We start from the raw sequence: 17,220 nt of genomic DNA on the forward strand, positions 1-17,220 counted from the left end.
TGGAGACATGAGTATGAACTCATGTTTAACTTAATATGGATATAGATGGAGAGATGAGATAGATGATACATAATGTGCATATATACATGGGTTAGTGTGATGTTGTGATTAAAAGAAATATGTATTTGGTCTTCATCTCCATTTCTGACACAGAGCTCCTAAAAACCTTGGAATTTCTTAATGATGAGAGCAGCAAAGGTATATCTTGTGTTAATGAGGTGACTTTGGCTACATACTGTATGATTCTATCTATATGTCAATCTACAAATAACAAAATTATAAGGACAGAAATCAGAGCTGTGTGTTGGGGGAGAGGGTAGATTGCATAAGTGGCCAAGGAAACTTTTGGGGGTGATGGAAATTTTCTGTATCTTGATTATGATGATTACACTTACTGTATATATTTATTAAAACTCATCAAACTGTACATTGAAAAGGGTAATTTTCTATATGTAAATTATGTCTTAATAAACCCGACTTTTAAAAACAGACTAACAAAAAAGTTAGGTGACTTTGGGCCTACTCCTAAGGATGGGGACTGGTGGTCAAAAACACCAACCATGTGATTAGAGGGTTGGAACTTTCAGCCCCACCCCTCTGAACTCTGGGGAAGGGGCTGGAAACTGAATCGATCTCCAGTGGCCAGTGATTTAATCATCTATGCCTATGGAATAAAGCTTCCTTAAAAACCCAAAAGGAGAGGCTTCAGAGAGCTTCTGGGTTGGTACATGTGGAGATTCAGGGAGAGTGGCATGCCTGGAGAGTGCATGGAAGCTCCATGCTCCATACCTTCCCTTGTGCATCTCTTCTATCTGGATGTTCTAAGTTACATCCTTTTATAGTAAACCAGTAATCTAATAAATAAAATTTCTCTGAGTTCTGTGAGCTGCTCTAGTAAATTAATCAAACCCAAGGAGGGGGTCACTGGAACCTCTGATTCATAGCTGATTGGTCAGAAGAACAGATAACAACCTGGATTTGCAATTCATTCTGAAATGGGGAGAAGGCAGTCTTTTGGGACTGAACCATTAACCTGTGGGACCTGACACTATCTCCAGGTAGATAGCATCCTAATTGAGTTGAATTGCAGGACCCCCAGCTGGTATCTGAAGAATTCCTTGCATGTGTGGGGAAACACACACACACACACACACACACACACACACACACATTGGAAATTGGTCTCAAAACACCTTTTAGTTAGTAAACATACTTTTATTTCCTTGCTCTGTCTACTGAGGGCCTAGAAGCTATGATATCCCAGTAGCAATGAGCACACCCAGCAGCCAGATCTTGGTTTCTAGATACCATTCTCCAATAAAAGGAAGCAGAGCTCCTTAGAGAAACTGCTGATTCTAGGGCTGGAACAGGACATGTACAAGTTGCTAGAAAATAAGAAAGTGCTCAAAAAATCAAAATGATGGGGATATATCAAAGGAACACAGGAGCCAACTGAAAGAGTGCTCAATGGTCAAAGCCAGATCAATTTAAGGAACAAAATAAATACAACTCAAAGTATAAAGAGAAAATCCATGATTTTGTACTAATATAAATAAATGATGGAATAAGTAAATAAATGGGTAAGAATAGATAGATCTCCCTTACAGAGGAATTCCTAATAATTTATGTAGCTACTTCCCATCAAGGAGGTGGAGCATAACTCCCCTCCCCTTAAGTGTGTGCCGGGCATAGTGAGTTCCTTCCAAGGAGGACAGATTGAAAAGGGAAAAAGGAAGTAAATTTCCAGGAGAGAAAAGTGACTGACTCAGCCAGGTGACCAAGGTCAGCATCAGCAGCAGTGGGTCACGTTGACAGCAGGTACCCCTGATACCATGTTATAGGAGGACTGCACCTCTGTGGTTCCTCCCGAGATCCCATCACCCAGTCTAACCATGAGAGAAACACCAGACAAATCCCAACAGAGGGACAGTCTGCAAACTACCTGACCAATTCTCCTCAAAACTGTCAAGGTCATCAAAACAAAACAAGTCTGAGCAATTGTCACAGCCCAGAAGCACCCGAAGAGACGTGAAAACTAAATATGATGTGGTGTCCTTTTCTGGAAGAGAAAAAGGATATTAGGGGAAAACTAGTGAAATCTGAAAAATGAGTGTTTAGTCAATAATAGTACATCAACATTGGTTTATTAATCGTAACAAATGGACTATAAAAATGGGGGGAACTGAGTTTGAGATTTATGGAAACTCTGCACTATCTTTGCAACTTTTCTGTAACTCTCAAGCTATTCTTTTAAAAATTACGTAAATAGGGCTTCCCTGGTGGCACAGCAGTTGAGAGTCCGCCTGCCGATGCAGGGGATACGGGTTTGTGCCCCGGTGCGGGAAGATCCCACATGCCGCAGAGCAGCTGGGCCCATGAGGCATGGCCGCTGAGTCTGTGCGTCCGGAGCCTGTGCTCTGCAACGGGAGAGACCACAACAGTGAGAGGCCCGCATACCGCCAAAAAAATAATAAAATAAAAAAAAATTTTAATAAAAATTACGTACATACATATATGTAGATATACGGTTTTATGACGGTGTCAGCCTGTCAATAGTGTGGCTCTCAGCTAGGAATGCTTGGGGACACTAACCTGCAGCAGCCCCCTCCCCACTGACATTTCCCCACCTGGAGCCAGTGTCATGGCTGAACCAGCCCTTGTGGTTCTTATTGTGATTGCACGATGCACCTCAACAGCAACCATCAGGGGACTTTGAAAAATCAAGGCGTATTACCCAAGATTCCACAGGGCACACGGTGGGCATGCCCAGGGCCACACAATGAGGTCTTGGGGTCGAGCGAGAGCAGATCTGGGGCTCTGCCTTTATTGGGGCTGAGGGTTGGTTTCACAGGTTCACTCTTTATTGGTGAATAGAAGAACAAGAATTAAAGTGCAGAAAGGGAGAAGCAGGGTCACTCCAAGACCCATTATCGGGTCACTTAGGGCTTTCTAAAAGAGGGCCATCAGGGCGGGACAGCTGGGCTCTTTACCTAGTTGTGTGGCTGGCAATGAGTTTATTGGAGATGGATGTCTTTGAAGTGGATGCCTCAGCCATCCAAAGCTGAATGTCAGGCACTTTGTACACACACACACACACATTTCCACAAATAACCTTGGGTATCAATACAGAACACCCCCCCACACCATCCCCCAACATGTTCATAGGGCAGAATTCTGACAGCCAGACAGAACAGGCACACGGGCATTTCATTCCCCCAGACTCTTCTGAGCAGAGGGAACTGCACACACTCCAAGAGGGACCTCGTGTGAGGCAACAGGGAAGGTCAGAGAAGGGCAGAGAAGGCCCAACAGCCTGGGTGTCCAAGCCTTGGCCTCCTCATTACCCCAGCCCACCCTCAAGGCATCTCCAACCAAAGCACAGTGGGTGCTGAGGGTCCAGGATGGCAGGCAAGACTACTGCACCTGAGGCTGGACCCCCCTGACGTATTTCAGAAAGATTTCTCTCAACAGTGGTTAAATTATTATTATTATTTTTTTTTTTTTTTTTTTTTTTTGCGGTATGTGGGCCTCTCACTGTTGTGGCCTCTCCCGTTGCGGAGCACAGGCTCCGGATGCACAGGCTCAGCAGCCATGGCTCACGGGCCCAGCCGCTCCGCGGCATGTGGGATCCTCCAGGACTGGGGCACGAACCCATGTCCCCTGCATCGGCAGGCGGACTCTCAACCACTGCGCCACCAGGGAAGCCTGGTTAAATTATTTTTAATGATTTTGCCCTTGAAGAGATAAGCCTTTATTTTCCAGCTATTATGATTAAGTTAAATTTTTTTTTATTTCCCCAGCAAAGAGAACTACATTTGGCTACACCTCTTATGAGATGCCTTACATATATGGCTTCAATGGGTCTCATGAAAACACCACAAGTATTCTTACTATTTCTTATATTGTAGATGAAAAACTGAGCTGATAACAGAAAAGCTAGGCTCAGGCCCTCATGAATCTGGTTCATTCTCCCCTCCTTTGAATGCAGTTAATTGTGGGTGAAGTCGAGTTTGCTTCCCATCAACTTGCTGCGAGCTTCCTGCAACACAGAGGGCAGAGGGCTGCTCTCAGCAGGAGGGATCTGAGGGCCCCCTACAGGAGCTGATGTCAAAGTCGCAGCCACCCAGTTCTGGGCCCTGCAGCCTTGAGCACAGAGAGCACTGTGGACCCACCCGACAAGGCCCCTGTGGCCTGGGTGCGTCTCATCCCCACAGCCAGCACTGAAAAGGAGGCAGCCTCCTGGAGCAGGCAGAGCTGCCCACAGCCCAGAACCCCCCCATACAGACAACATGCCCCAGAGAGAACCACAGCCAATGAACAGGAAGCCCCTCCAAGGAGTGTGGAAATGAGAGTGCGCAGGAAGGGAAAATGATGGAGATTCAGTTTCATCATCAGAAGACAGGAAACACATCACTCTTCAGAAAGACAGTAATTTGCCTGGTTTTACTTGGGGGTTTTATTTGATTTGATTTTTTAATCCATGAAAAGTCCTGGAGGTCTCCAACAGAGCTTTCCAGGCCAATCCCTCTAGCTCCAAAGCACATCCTATACCTGCTTCTTGTTGCCGTGGCAACCATCCTGGTCCAAGCCTCCCATCCTCTCTCCAGGGCCTGTATTGCCTTCCAACAGGAGTCAAAGCCATGTAAAGCTGGCCCTTATTTCTTTCTCCTCCTCTCCCACCACACCCCACCTCACCCCACCCCCTCCACAACATGGCAGCCAGAGAGGTCTTTATAAAGAGAGAATTGGACACAGCCACTCCTCCGCTCAGAAACATCTGTGGGCCCCCATCCACTCAGGGGAAGTTTCCCCACATGTAAGTGACCTCTGTGGCCTCACCCCATCCCTTTCTTCTGCCCGCTCACTCAGCTCCACCCACACTGCCCCCATTTTCCTTCCTCAATACCCCCAGGCTCATTGTTGCCTCAGGGTTTTGGCACTTGCTGTTCCTACTGTCTGGAGTGTTTCAGAATCTTTGTACCGTGGGCCCCTCCTTCCCCTCAACTTAAATGTCACCTCCTCAGGAAAGCCCACCCTCATCACCAAACCTCGATTCTCCCACCTGCAATCCCTTTCATCATAACCCAAGTTTAGTTTCATCCTGACACCAACCTTGCCTGATGCCCTCTTGTGTGTTTGCCAGTCTCTTTCCTGTACTAGTCAGCAGGCTCCCTGCAGACATGGACAGTCTCTGCCTTGCTCCCAGCCCTATTCCCAGAATCTACAACAGCACCTGGCACACAGTAGGTGCTCAAATGGCTGGAAACCTGGGGAAGAGCCGATGCTGCAGTTCAAGTCCAAAGGCATCTCCTGCAGAATTCCTTCCTGGGGGGCGTCTGTCTTGTGTTCTATTCAGGTCTTCAACTGATTGACAAACCTTTAGCAAGATGGAGAAAGAAAAAATATAAAAGACACTCATTACCTATATGGGGAATGAAACAATAGTATTATTATAGAGCCTGTAGGTACCAAAAGGATAATAAAGAACACTGTGGACAATGCTACACACATAAATTTGACAACTTTAACTAAGTAGAACATAGCTTTGATAAATACAAACTACCGCAACCCACCCAATAAGCAATAAAGTGTTTGAATACTTCTATAACTTTTGAGGAAATTAAATTTGTCATTTAATTGAAATTCCCCCCAAAAAAAGATTTCTCCAGGCCCAGGTCATTTCACTGGAGAAATCTACCAAACACTTAAAGAAGTATCAACACCAATTCTGAATAACCTCTTCCAGAAAACAGAAGAGGAAGGAACACTCCCAATTCATGTTATGAAGCTAGTATTACCCTGATACTAAAACCAGACAAATACAATTCGAAAAAGAAAAACTACAGACCAATATCTCTCATGACAACAGACACAAAAGTCTTTAACAGAATATTAGCAAATATAAACTTAGCAATAAATAAAGACTTACACCATGACCAAATAGGATTTATTCCAGAGATGCAAGGCTGGTTCAACATTTGAAAAGTTAATCAGTGTAATCCCCTGTATTAATAGGCTAAAGAAAAAAAAATCACACAATCATGTCAACCAGTACATAAAAAGCATATGTCAAAATCTATACCCATTCATGGTAAAACTCTCCCCCAGAAAAGGGAATAAAGGTAAACTTCCTCAACTTGGTAAAGGATATCTAAAAAACCTACAGCTAATATTTTACTTAATGGAGTAAGACTGAATGCTTTCTGTATTCCTAGCAATGAACACCTGGATACTGAAATTTAAAATACAGTACCATTCATATATACAATGGAATACTACTCAGCCATAAAAAAGTATGAAATAATGTCATTTGCAGCAACATGGATGGAGCTAGAGATTATCATACTAAGTGAAGTAAGTCAGAAAGAGAAAGACAAATATCATATTATATCACTTATATGTGGAATCTAAAATATGACACAAATGAACTTATCTACAAAACAGCAACAGACTCACAGACATAGAGAACAGACTTGTAGTTGTCAAGTAGGGGAGGGTGGGGGAGGGATGGAGTGGGAGTTTGGGATTAGCAGATGCAAACTAGTATATAGAGAATGGATAAACAACAAGGTCCTACTGTATAGCACAAGGAACTATATTCAGTATCCTGTGATAAACCATAATAGAAAATAATATGAAAAAGAATGAATATATATATATATATATATATATACACACATCTGTCACTTTCTGTACAGTGGAAATTAACACAGCATTGTAAATCAACTATACTTCAATAAAATAAATTTAAAAAAAATAAAATATAGTGCTATTTATAATCACTAAAAAATTTAAATACTTAGTTGTAAACCTAACAAAATATGTACAGGACTCATATGCTGGAAACTACACAATTCTGACAAAAGAAATCAAAGATCTAAATAAGTGGAGAGACATACTGTGTTCATGGATTGGAAGACTCAACATAGGAAAACTGTCGTTTCTCCTTAAATCCCTAAATTTACATACAAGTTTACCACAACTCCTAGCAAAATCCCAGCACAATTTTTGTAGATATAGACAAGATTATTCTAAAATGTATTTGGAAAAGCAAAGGAACTAGAATAGCTAAAACATTATTGAAAAAGAATAAAGTAGGAGGAATCAGCCTACCCAATTTCAAATTTTGTCTTATAGATACAGTAAATAAGAGTGTGTAGTTTTTGGTGGAGGACTAGACACATAGATCAATCAAACAGAATAGAGAACCCAGAAATAGACCCACATGAATATGCCCAGCTGATTTTTTACAAAAGTGCACAAGCAATTCAATGGAGGAAGGATAGCTTATCCAATAAATGGTACTGGGGCCACTGGGCATCCATAGTCCAAAAAAAACAAGAACCCATGTTCTTATACAAAAATTAACTCAAAATGTATCATAGGTAAAGTAAAGCATAAAACTATAAAACTTTTAGAACAAAAGATAGAAGAAAATCTTTGTGACCTGGGACTAGGCAAAGAGTTCTTAGACTTGACATCAAAAGCACAATTGGAAAAGGGAAAAACTGATGAATTGGACCTCATCAAAATTTTAAAGTTTGCTCTTTGAAAGACTCTTTTAGGAGGATGAAAAGGCAGGCTGAATGATCTGCGGTGACCTAAATGGGAAGGAAATCTAAAAAAGAGTGGGTATATGTATACGTATAACTGATTCACTTTGCTGTACAGCAGAAACTAACACAACATTGAAAAGCAACTATACTCCAATAAAAATTAATTAAAATAAATAAACCAAAGGCAAGCTGAAGAGTGAAGAGAATATTTGCAAACCGCATATCTGACAAAGGCCTAGTGTCTATCAATAAAATACACAAAGACCTCTCAAAACTCAACAGTAAAAAAGCAAACAAGTTCCCAGTAATATCTGATATTTATATTTGGGTTTCAGTTTACAAATTGTCATTCTATCAACATCCTTGCTTTACAGATGAGAAAGCAAAGTTAGAGACTTCCCTGTGCTTCAACTCCTAGAGGGAGATAGAACTAGATTATTTTCTTTTTTTAATTGATTTTTTAGTTGTGTAGAATATATGTAAGACAAAAGCTATCATTTTAACCATTTTTAAGCATACAGTTCGGTGGCAATAAGTACTTTCACATTCTTGCGCAGCCATCACCCCATCCATCTCCAGAATTCTTCATCTTATAAAACTGAAACTGTGTTCATTACACACTAACTCCCCAATCTCTCCAGCCCCTGTCACTCATCCTTCTATTGATACTTTCTGTCTCCATGAGTTTAACTAGTCTAGGAACCCTACATAAATGGATCCATGCGGTATTTCTCTTTTTGTGACTGGTCTATTTTACCGGGCATAATGTCTTCAAGGTCCATCTGTGCCATAGCATGTGTCAGAATTTTCTTCCTGTTCAAGACCGAATAATATTACAGTAGACCTGGATTTGAACCACCATCTCTCAGGCAGCCTGCCCCTGAAAAGCCAGAGTGGCTGGGGGCAGTCACCTGAGCCCCCGTGTTTGGCACCTCTGGGCACGTGCCCATCCTCATCTCCTCTAGGCAGATGACATGACCTTTGTTACAAGATGGTACACGTGGAGGCCGGAAAAGGTACCCATGACTGATGAGGAAGAGAAAAACCAAATTGATGTTGGAAAAAACACACAGTTAGCCCAAGCAGAGGAGGGGTCCAAGACCCTCCAGGGACCCAGTGAGAGTATGGGAGACTGAATCCATGAGGGCGGATGGAGGAGGCGGCAGGAGCTGGATGGAAAGGGAGGCTGGCGGTAGGCCCTGGGGTGCTGTCCGGAATTTGCAGGATGCTCTCCCGGCTGTGTTTATCTCACTGCTGGTTTCAGTGCCACATCCGCACCATGAAGGGATCTGCAATCACAAGAGTGAGGCTGTGATTGTCTACTAAGGGGGGGTTAAATATTGTTTTGAAAACCTATTTTCATCTAATTTATTCTATGCCTTTGAAGATGAAGACGGGAAAGGAGGGACCATAATGTCTTAGACCAGCAGAGGATGGGGGAGGGCTCTCACCGTCCCGGTGAAAATCGATTCCAACCAATTCTATTTCAGCACATAAAGGAGCCAGGCCTCTCAAAGAAAATCAGCCTTTCATAAAATTTCTTGGAAATCTAGCCAAGAAATTGTGTGTGTCTCCCTCAGATAACACTGCTGTATTATAGGCATTTGACTTGATAAGTGGGCTATGGAAAAATGAAACACCCATTTAAGCAGAGTGTCTGGAAATGCTGCCCGGCCGCAGAAAGCCCGGGGGCTGGCAGGCTTCGGAATGACCGGGTGGGGCTGCCATGGGGAGCCTGTGCCATCTTCCACCACTAATGACAGCCCCAAAGTCCTGGAAGGACCCAACATCGGCTCACCTGGGGTGCCACTCACACATGCAGGTTGCCTGGTCCCATGCCAGCCCTGCTGAGCCAGATCCCAGGAGCTGGTCCCCAGGAATCCTCACTTGTAACACTTTCTCAGACAGTTCTCTGCACAGGACAGGATGTTGCAATGGGGCTTCTGACTTGGTTTTTGCTGAGGGCCAAAGTTAGGAGATGCCAGGGGTGACCTCCACCATCAAAGGCAGAGAGCTCAAGCACCTGTGCATGACCAGCAAACTGGTCCCAGTTCCTTGTCCTGAGCCGCCTGGAGGGCACGGAATGTCGGAGCTGAAGAGGTGAAGGAAGAGGCTGCATCTGCAAGTCCATTTCTTGGGAAAGAGGCCAGTCTGCTGTGAGCCCCTCCGGGGAATTGGTGGGGGCACCTGCTCTCACCTGGAGGAGGAGAGACAAGCTTGAGGAGACACTGGGAGGATTTGACATGAGTGTGCGGGGCACAGGTGGAAGTAAACTGGCTCCCAAACAGGAGTCAGTAGCAAAGGCTGTGAGCAGCACAGCCTCGGGGAGGCTGAAGGGCAAGAGGGCTGCGGGGGGTCACATGCCACCCAGGACAGGGCGAGCTGTGGGTCTCCTGGGGACAGATGGCACTACCTGTAGGGTTATATCCTGGGACCACTTTAAAGAGACTCTTCCCAAGAGGATGCCTCAAGGGGTGATGGCTTGGGATCGTCTGTGGGGAGTGGGCGGCCAGGTGCCCTGGGCCATCGAGGAAGCACAGGAGAGTGAGGAGGGGCTGGCCTCCATCATGGGGCTGCTGCAGAGAAGCCAGAGAGCAGGGCATCTCCAAGAAGCCCCAGAGCCCTCAGCGCCAAATGCCCTCTCTGTCCCTTCCTCTTCCCCTCCCACTCCAACCTCAGAAGGACCATGGGCCTTGGGACTGAGAGGGCAGTGGGGTCTGCGCAGGCCAGAGCAAAGAAAGCCACCAGCCCCCAGCCGGCCCCCACCGCAACCTGCAGCCTCGGCCAGGCCCGTGCCGGAGAAGCAGACACCGATGCGGGCCGGAGATCAGGGTTTCGAGTATTTTACTGGACTAAACACCCCGCTTTAAAGAAAAATCAGACAGCTGCTGAGACTAAAACAAACAATAAGACTTTATTTTCTGAGAGAGACCAGGGACAACACAGGGTCTGGATGAACTGTACAAGTCAGGGGCTCAGCATGCTTCATGGGCCCCATTCACTCCCGGAAAGGCTTCGGCAGCCTGAAGGAGAAGAACCAGAGGCCACGTAGGTGTTGAGGGACACAAGCAGCTCTCCCAGGCCCTGGACACCCCTTGGAAGCTGAGCTGACTGCCTGAGAACTCAAGCCCCCAAGTGACTGAAAAGAAACCCACTACTACAGCCCGCTGCAAGGAGAGCGGGGTGATACTCCATGCCGTCGTCTCATGCCCACCCCCTCCCTACGCACTGTGCATCCCAAATCTATTCAAGCCCCCATCTCTGAGAGGCAGCCAGACGAGTCCTTTGGCAGAGGGGGCAGAGATTCCTAATTCCCTGCCCAATATCCAATCTCGCTATCCTCCTTAGAAATAGGACACGCTTTCTAGCTGGACAATGATGAGCCCAACTAAAAGACTATATATCCCAGCCTCCCTTGCCCTAGATGTGGTCATGTGATTTAGTTCTGGCCAATGAGATGTGAGCCTTGTATGGTACTTCCAGAAAGTCTCCCTAAGGGCCATGGATGAGATGGCAGGAGTTCCAGCACCCATCTTGGACCATGAGGATGAGGCCATGCTGGAGTGTTGACCCCAAACAGTTTCCTACAGCCACCCACCTCCAAACCACTGTTACCTAAAAAGTGATATAAAACATCTATCTTGTTTCAGACACTGTTGCCAGGAAGTTCTGATTAAATGCTGCAGAATTTAACTAAATCTGGGCTGGTAGATATATACAATGACCACTCACACAAATCATCTCACCAAGCACCCTGCCGGCCTGACATGCGGTGGGCACCCAGGGCAGGGTTAGCTCGGCCTCTCTTGTTTGCCTCAAGTGGGAATTGCATGGTATGGGGGGTTTCACTGTCTATGCCCAGCCAGGGTGATTCATTGAGTTTACTGAAATCACCACCCACTGGAACTCAGAGGCAGGTAACAATGTGGCATTTGCTGGCTGATGTGATCAGGATTCCATGCCAGGAGAGAAGGTCTGAGCTGTGATTGGACCTGGATCTTCAGGCCCCAGGTTGGCCTGGGATGGCTCTTTGGGGAGATGAAATACAGCAGGCACCATGGGTTGAGTTGTGTCCCCCCACCCCAAAATTTAGATGTAATTAGTTAAGAAGAGGTAAGTAAGATGGGTTCTAATTCCATGTGATTAATGTCCTTATAAAAAGAGGAAATTTGGGGTTTCCCTGGTGGTGCAGTGGTTGAGAGTCCGCCTGCCGATGCAGGGGACACGGGTTTGTGCCCTGGTCTAGGAAGATCCCACATGCCATGGAGCGGCTGGGCCCGTGAGCCATGGCCGCTGGGCCTGCGCGTCTGGAGCCTGTGCTCCGCAACGGGAGAGGCCACGATGGTGAGAGGCCCGTGTACCGCAAAAAAAAAAAAAAAAAGAGGAAATTTGGACACAGACAACACACAGGAAGAACTCCATGTGGAGATTGGGGTGTTGCTGACACAAGCCAAGGAACTACCAGAAGCCAGGAGAGAAGCCTGGACCATCCTTCCCCAGAGCCTTCAGAGAGAACACAGCCCTATCAACACCCTGATCTCAACTTATAGCTTCCACAACAGTGAGATAATAAATTCTGTTGTTTAAGTCACTCAGTTTGTGGTTCTTTGTTACAGCAGCCTGAGCAGACTCACACAGCAAGTTACATCCACATCACCCTTGGCCTTTAGGAGTTTACCTTCTAAGCATCACAGTTCACCGACTGGCTGGTACTCAATGTTTCTTGGTAGGAGGACAGGTGGGAGGATGGATGGATGGTTGAACAGATGGATAAATGGATGTAAAGATGTGGGTGCATGGATGGGCATGCGGGTAGGTAGATGAACAGATGAATGAACGAATGAATGAATGAACACACAAGGCAGCTACCAGACGCTATAAGGATTCTGCCAAATGCATCACACGCCTACAAGTGCTCACACCTCAGTCCAGCATGTGCAGCTGGAAGTGTGGCCACATCACACCCATGGATTCCACGGAAACCGATCAGCCTCAACACCAGGAAAAAACAGGTTGTCATTTCCTGTAGAACTGCCACAAACTGCCCTGATCAACGACGACATCCATCTGGTTTTACTTTTCACACCGCCTATTTTTATTCCTCATGAATAGCGAAGGGGTCTCAAAGGAGGAAGCCGGAGGAGGGTTCGCTGTAACGGGACTGGGTGCCTGTCCCCACGGAGGTGACGGGGCAGGTCTTTCCATGAAGGAGGATGTCCTGCAGAATTTCTTTACCAGACAGGTGAGCACAGCAAGGAGCAGCAAGAAGGGGATGCCAGCCCCCAGGTGTGCCATCTATGGGAGGCACCTCAATAGCAGGTGCTGGCCGACAACAGGAGAGGGTCCAACCACTCACAAGGACTGATGGGACTGAGGCCCTGGGGACAGAGCCACCTGTCACGGTGCAGATCCGGGCATTAGAGAGTGAGCAACCACACACCTTCCCACCATGTGTACCTGGAGGGGTGAAGCTTCACCAAAGACTCAGCTTGGGGCACCATCCCTCCTGTTGACCTTGACCTAGGTCCAGGGGAATGGATGCCCAGTGGTTCCAAGAGAAGGAGTAAGAATGAGGGGGGCCTCGGAGGAACAGCGGCCCCAGAGGTAAGCTTGCCCTCTGATGCCTGAACGAGGCTCCTGCACCTCATTAATCCTCCCAGGCCCTGTGCCCTGTGCAGCTGAATTGAAAAAACCAGCGTGGTTGGTGTCAGGCTGCCCCCAGGCCTCCAAACGCTTAGCCGTATGGGCCCCCAGTGCACAGGCCACCAGGTCTCTCCCCTCCAAAAATAATAACTATTGGAAAAAACCCTATGGGCGATGAGAAATTTCTGGAAGCTGCAGCCAGAAGAAGAAGTTAGTTAATCTACTCCTTTCTGAAGCTCTGGACTCATTTGGCTGGGCTTCTGGGGCACCCATTGCCAATGCAGCCTCGGCTAATAAGTAATCAGAAGATAATTAATATTTGTAACATACAGTGGGAAGTATCTGGACCTACTGACTTATTAAAACCTAAGAACCTGATTAATCAATTGTGTAGTGAGATGGAAAAGAGGCTCGGGTTCAGGATAGGCTTCCTTGGACTCAGCCCTCCCCACCCACCCCCAGGACCGGTGCCTGCCCCACCCCAGCCAACTCACCCCACTCTCGGGTCTCAGTGTCAGGTTGCTCAAGGGTGGACTCTGTCCATCCAAGACATCCCTCTCCCAGCCTCCCCACGCTTCCCACTTCCCCACATGTCTCCAAGGATTAGAGGAAAGCAGAGACCCAGCTCTCCCCCATCGGCTACAGTTCTCCTGGGATGGAGAGAAAGGCAAGAGAGGGGTGGGGTGGGGACATCAGTGTCCCCACCATCCTCTTCCTCTCCTGCTCCTTTCCCCCAGACAGCCACCTGGGTATGGCCACACACCAGGTGAACCATGGCTGAACCTGGAAAATGCCCCGTGACTCTCAGCCCTCACCCCTGCACACAGAGGGAGCATAAAATAAGTAACACAAAGCACCCCAGCAGCCAGGACCACGTCTGTGAAGATGTGCGGGTTCCAGCTGGTCCCCCCCCCAATTCCTCCTGCTTCTCCCCTTCATCTTCCGAGCAGCAGGGCAGGGGAGAGATGTGTGGGAACACATGTATCTGATGAGCACGAACGCTCTCCCCAGGCACCTTGATTTCCAGCCAAAACATTAGGATGTTGTTCTACCAACTAATCACCCTCCCTCAGACAGGAGGGAGGTGCAATGAAAAACCTGGCATTTCTGAGAACGTGAGGAAAAGCCGATTACAGCTGAGGTAATTCCCTCCAGTGAAGCCAGGCAGAGTGGCAATCCTGAGTCTGTTCTTTGAGTGTCACGGGAGCTGCGTCCTAGAGATTGTTCTTTGAGAAATGTGGTCCGAGCTGTCTCCATTTCCTCTCTTCAGGGAGAAAGAAGCCTGAAAAGAAACACTCCAGGGGATGCAAATGAGACTCCTAGACTCTTGGATCCCCTCTCCCCACCTGGGCCACCTCTGTGCCTCCTCTTTCCTGCTCGGCTATGGTCCAATCACTTGATTGGTGGGGAGAGCTGTCCCTCATGCATTGGAACGCTGAGGTCAAATTGATTGGTCAAGGAACGGGCATGCAGTGTGAGCTGAGCCAATGAGATGTCTGTTCTGGGATTTTTTTTCTCCCTCCAGATAGGAGAAAGGAGTCTCTTTTCCTGGGTTGGAAGATGGCAAAGGAGGCCCATGTGCAGCCCTGGCTCCGGAGGTGGAAAGGCAGCGTATCTGAAGGAACAAAGCCCCCTGCAGAACCAAGGCGGGAGGGTGGCTGACAGCACTCAGGCCCGTTCCCTTGGACCAGCTCCATCCGCTTCCCTGTTTCGAAATGGTGAGCTGAAGGCAGTGCAGACTGTGTTCCTGCTATTTCCAACCACAGCTGACAAATGCAAATACCCCTATTTGGTCCCAATCATTCCTGGGAAAGGTGCAGTCACTCAGCTGGAAGGATGGACTCAGAAAAAGACAAAATAATTTAAAACAGAAGATATGAGAAAGTGATATTTAGCAAGTTACTGGGACAAATCAGCAAGGAAAATGTCTAGTCTACAAAGAAAAACAAACATTTTAAGTATTTTTAAAACGTTATATGCCTACAGCCCATGAATGTTTTAAGCAGAAATCATCTTACTTGGTCATTTGCAGGCAACCTATCTCAAGTTAACTCCCCCATGGCACTGGGTTTTCAGCAGATTCTTTTTTCATGTGGATTTTTTTCTGGCTTCCCAATAAAGCAAATGAAATAGGTGCTTCTTTTGGGGGAGATGGAGACCCCATGGAGGAGATGAACACTCCCTTGGGGTTCTGGGGACCATGTGGGGGAGATAGAGACCCCCATGAGGGACAGGGAGGACCCATGGGGGAGATGGAGACCCCCTTGGGAGAGATGGAGATTCTGTGGGGGAGATGGAGACCCTGTGGAGGTGGAGACCCTGTGGAGATGGACATGGGGACCCCATGGGGGGAGATGGAGACCTCCATGGGGAGATGGACACCCTGTGGAGGAGAGAGAGGGTTCTCAATGTAGAACTTAAACAGCCAGCAGATCCAGCCCAAGACTCAGAGAACAAGGGAAAACTCCTCTGCTTTGGGGGGTCAACATCACCCTCCTCCAGACCTAGAATCCTGAGATGTGGACAAGTGAGCTGAGACCACCCTGGGCAAGACGGCCATCCAGGCAGGAGCACCAGCTGTGTCCCAAGCCCTCCATTTTGCCCTGGACCCCTTGTAGTTTTCACAAACGCCCCAGAAGCCGGGGTAACACTGACCCCCATCACAGATGGGAAACCCGAAGCTCACTGCCGAGAAGGGGCCAGCAGGATTCAGACTCAGGTCCAAAGCCAAGACCTGGCTCTCAAACCCATGTTCCTTCTGCCACCTGCCCGGGGTCACTGCTGGGTCATGACCCCCAGTCCCAAGCTCCCTCATCCGGGTCCTACCGCCTTGTGGTCAATCTAAACACAGCAGGTAGTGGCAGGGTATCCCCCAAGCCACTCCCTGCGACAAGGCAGACGGGCAAGGAAGATCTTAGGAGGCAAAGCGGACCCTCAGCCAGCCCCGGGTGGGAAACTGGCCAGGAGAGAAAACTCAGTCACTTAGAGACACGAACCTACTAGTAACCAATTTGCAGAGAGCTTGTGCCACCAGCAAGGTCTGGGCTGGCAACTGGGGTCCATCAGCCTTTAAATTATAGACAGCTCTATCACTCCGTCAGGCCTGCCACAGAGCCGAGTTGGAGCAGCTCAGCGGTGAGTGACAGCTCCAATAAATGCATCCCTGCCAGGAAAATAGCATTACCATGTGGAGGTGTTTTGGAAAGTACTGAACTTCAGGAAGAAATGAAATAAAAATAAAATGGCTCTGGCACTCCTGGGTGCTCCGTCATTATTGCAATATGCAGTGGGGAGAAAAGGAGGCCCATCATCTCATAAATCTCTCACTGTCCTTGGTGGAAAGGTGCTGTGTCACAGCTCATGAGCAGCCTGTCAGAAAGCCGGCATCTGGCACACGTGGGGAATCTTTGCCCAGCAAGGAAAGCGCCCCACCCCACCCCACCCCACCCCGGACCATCTAGGGCAGCTGCTTCAGTCACGTGAGGAAACTGAGGCCAAAGTCACACAGCAGTCAGGTCAGTGGACCAGAAGAAGTTCCAATGGGAAAGCACAAGGCAGGCTCCCCAGTACACTCTGAACTGGGGTGATCAAGGGCCTGCCCCCAGATCCAGCTCAGGGACCAGCACAGCTTCTGTACAGCCTGTGTAGCACGCTGTCTGTGACCTTGAGAAGTGAGGAAGGGCAGGTGAAAACCATAGCAACCCCCAGACATCCCCAGCCTGTGTTCGGAAGCCTCCAGTGACGGGCTGAACACTAATCCTAAGGTTCAGCATCCATCCATCTGGTCTACCTGTGCCTCTGTTTCCCCTACCCCCAGTCCCTGTGTCCTTTCCTTTCCTGGCAAATGAGAACCATCCAAGGCCCTCATCCTGCTTCTTCTCTCTGTACCAGGGTTCTGGGAAGACCACAGGATAAGCTCAGCGAGGGCAGGCTTGCTCTCACTCAGCTGCATCCCCAGCCCTAAGGCAGCACCTGGCACGTAGTAGATGCTCTGCAAACTTGCCAAGTGAACAGACAGGGA

This window comes from Mesoplodon mirus (assembly GCF_964341445.2).
Source record: "Mesoplodon mirus genome assembly, chromosome: 3".
NCBI classification, from domain to species: Eukaryota; Metazoa; Chordata; class Mammalia; order Artiodactyla; family Ziphiidae; genus Mesoplodon; species Mesoplodon mirus.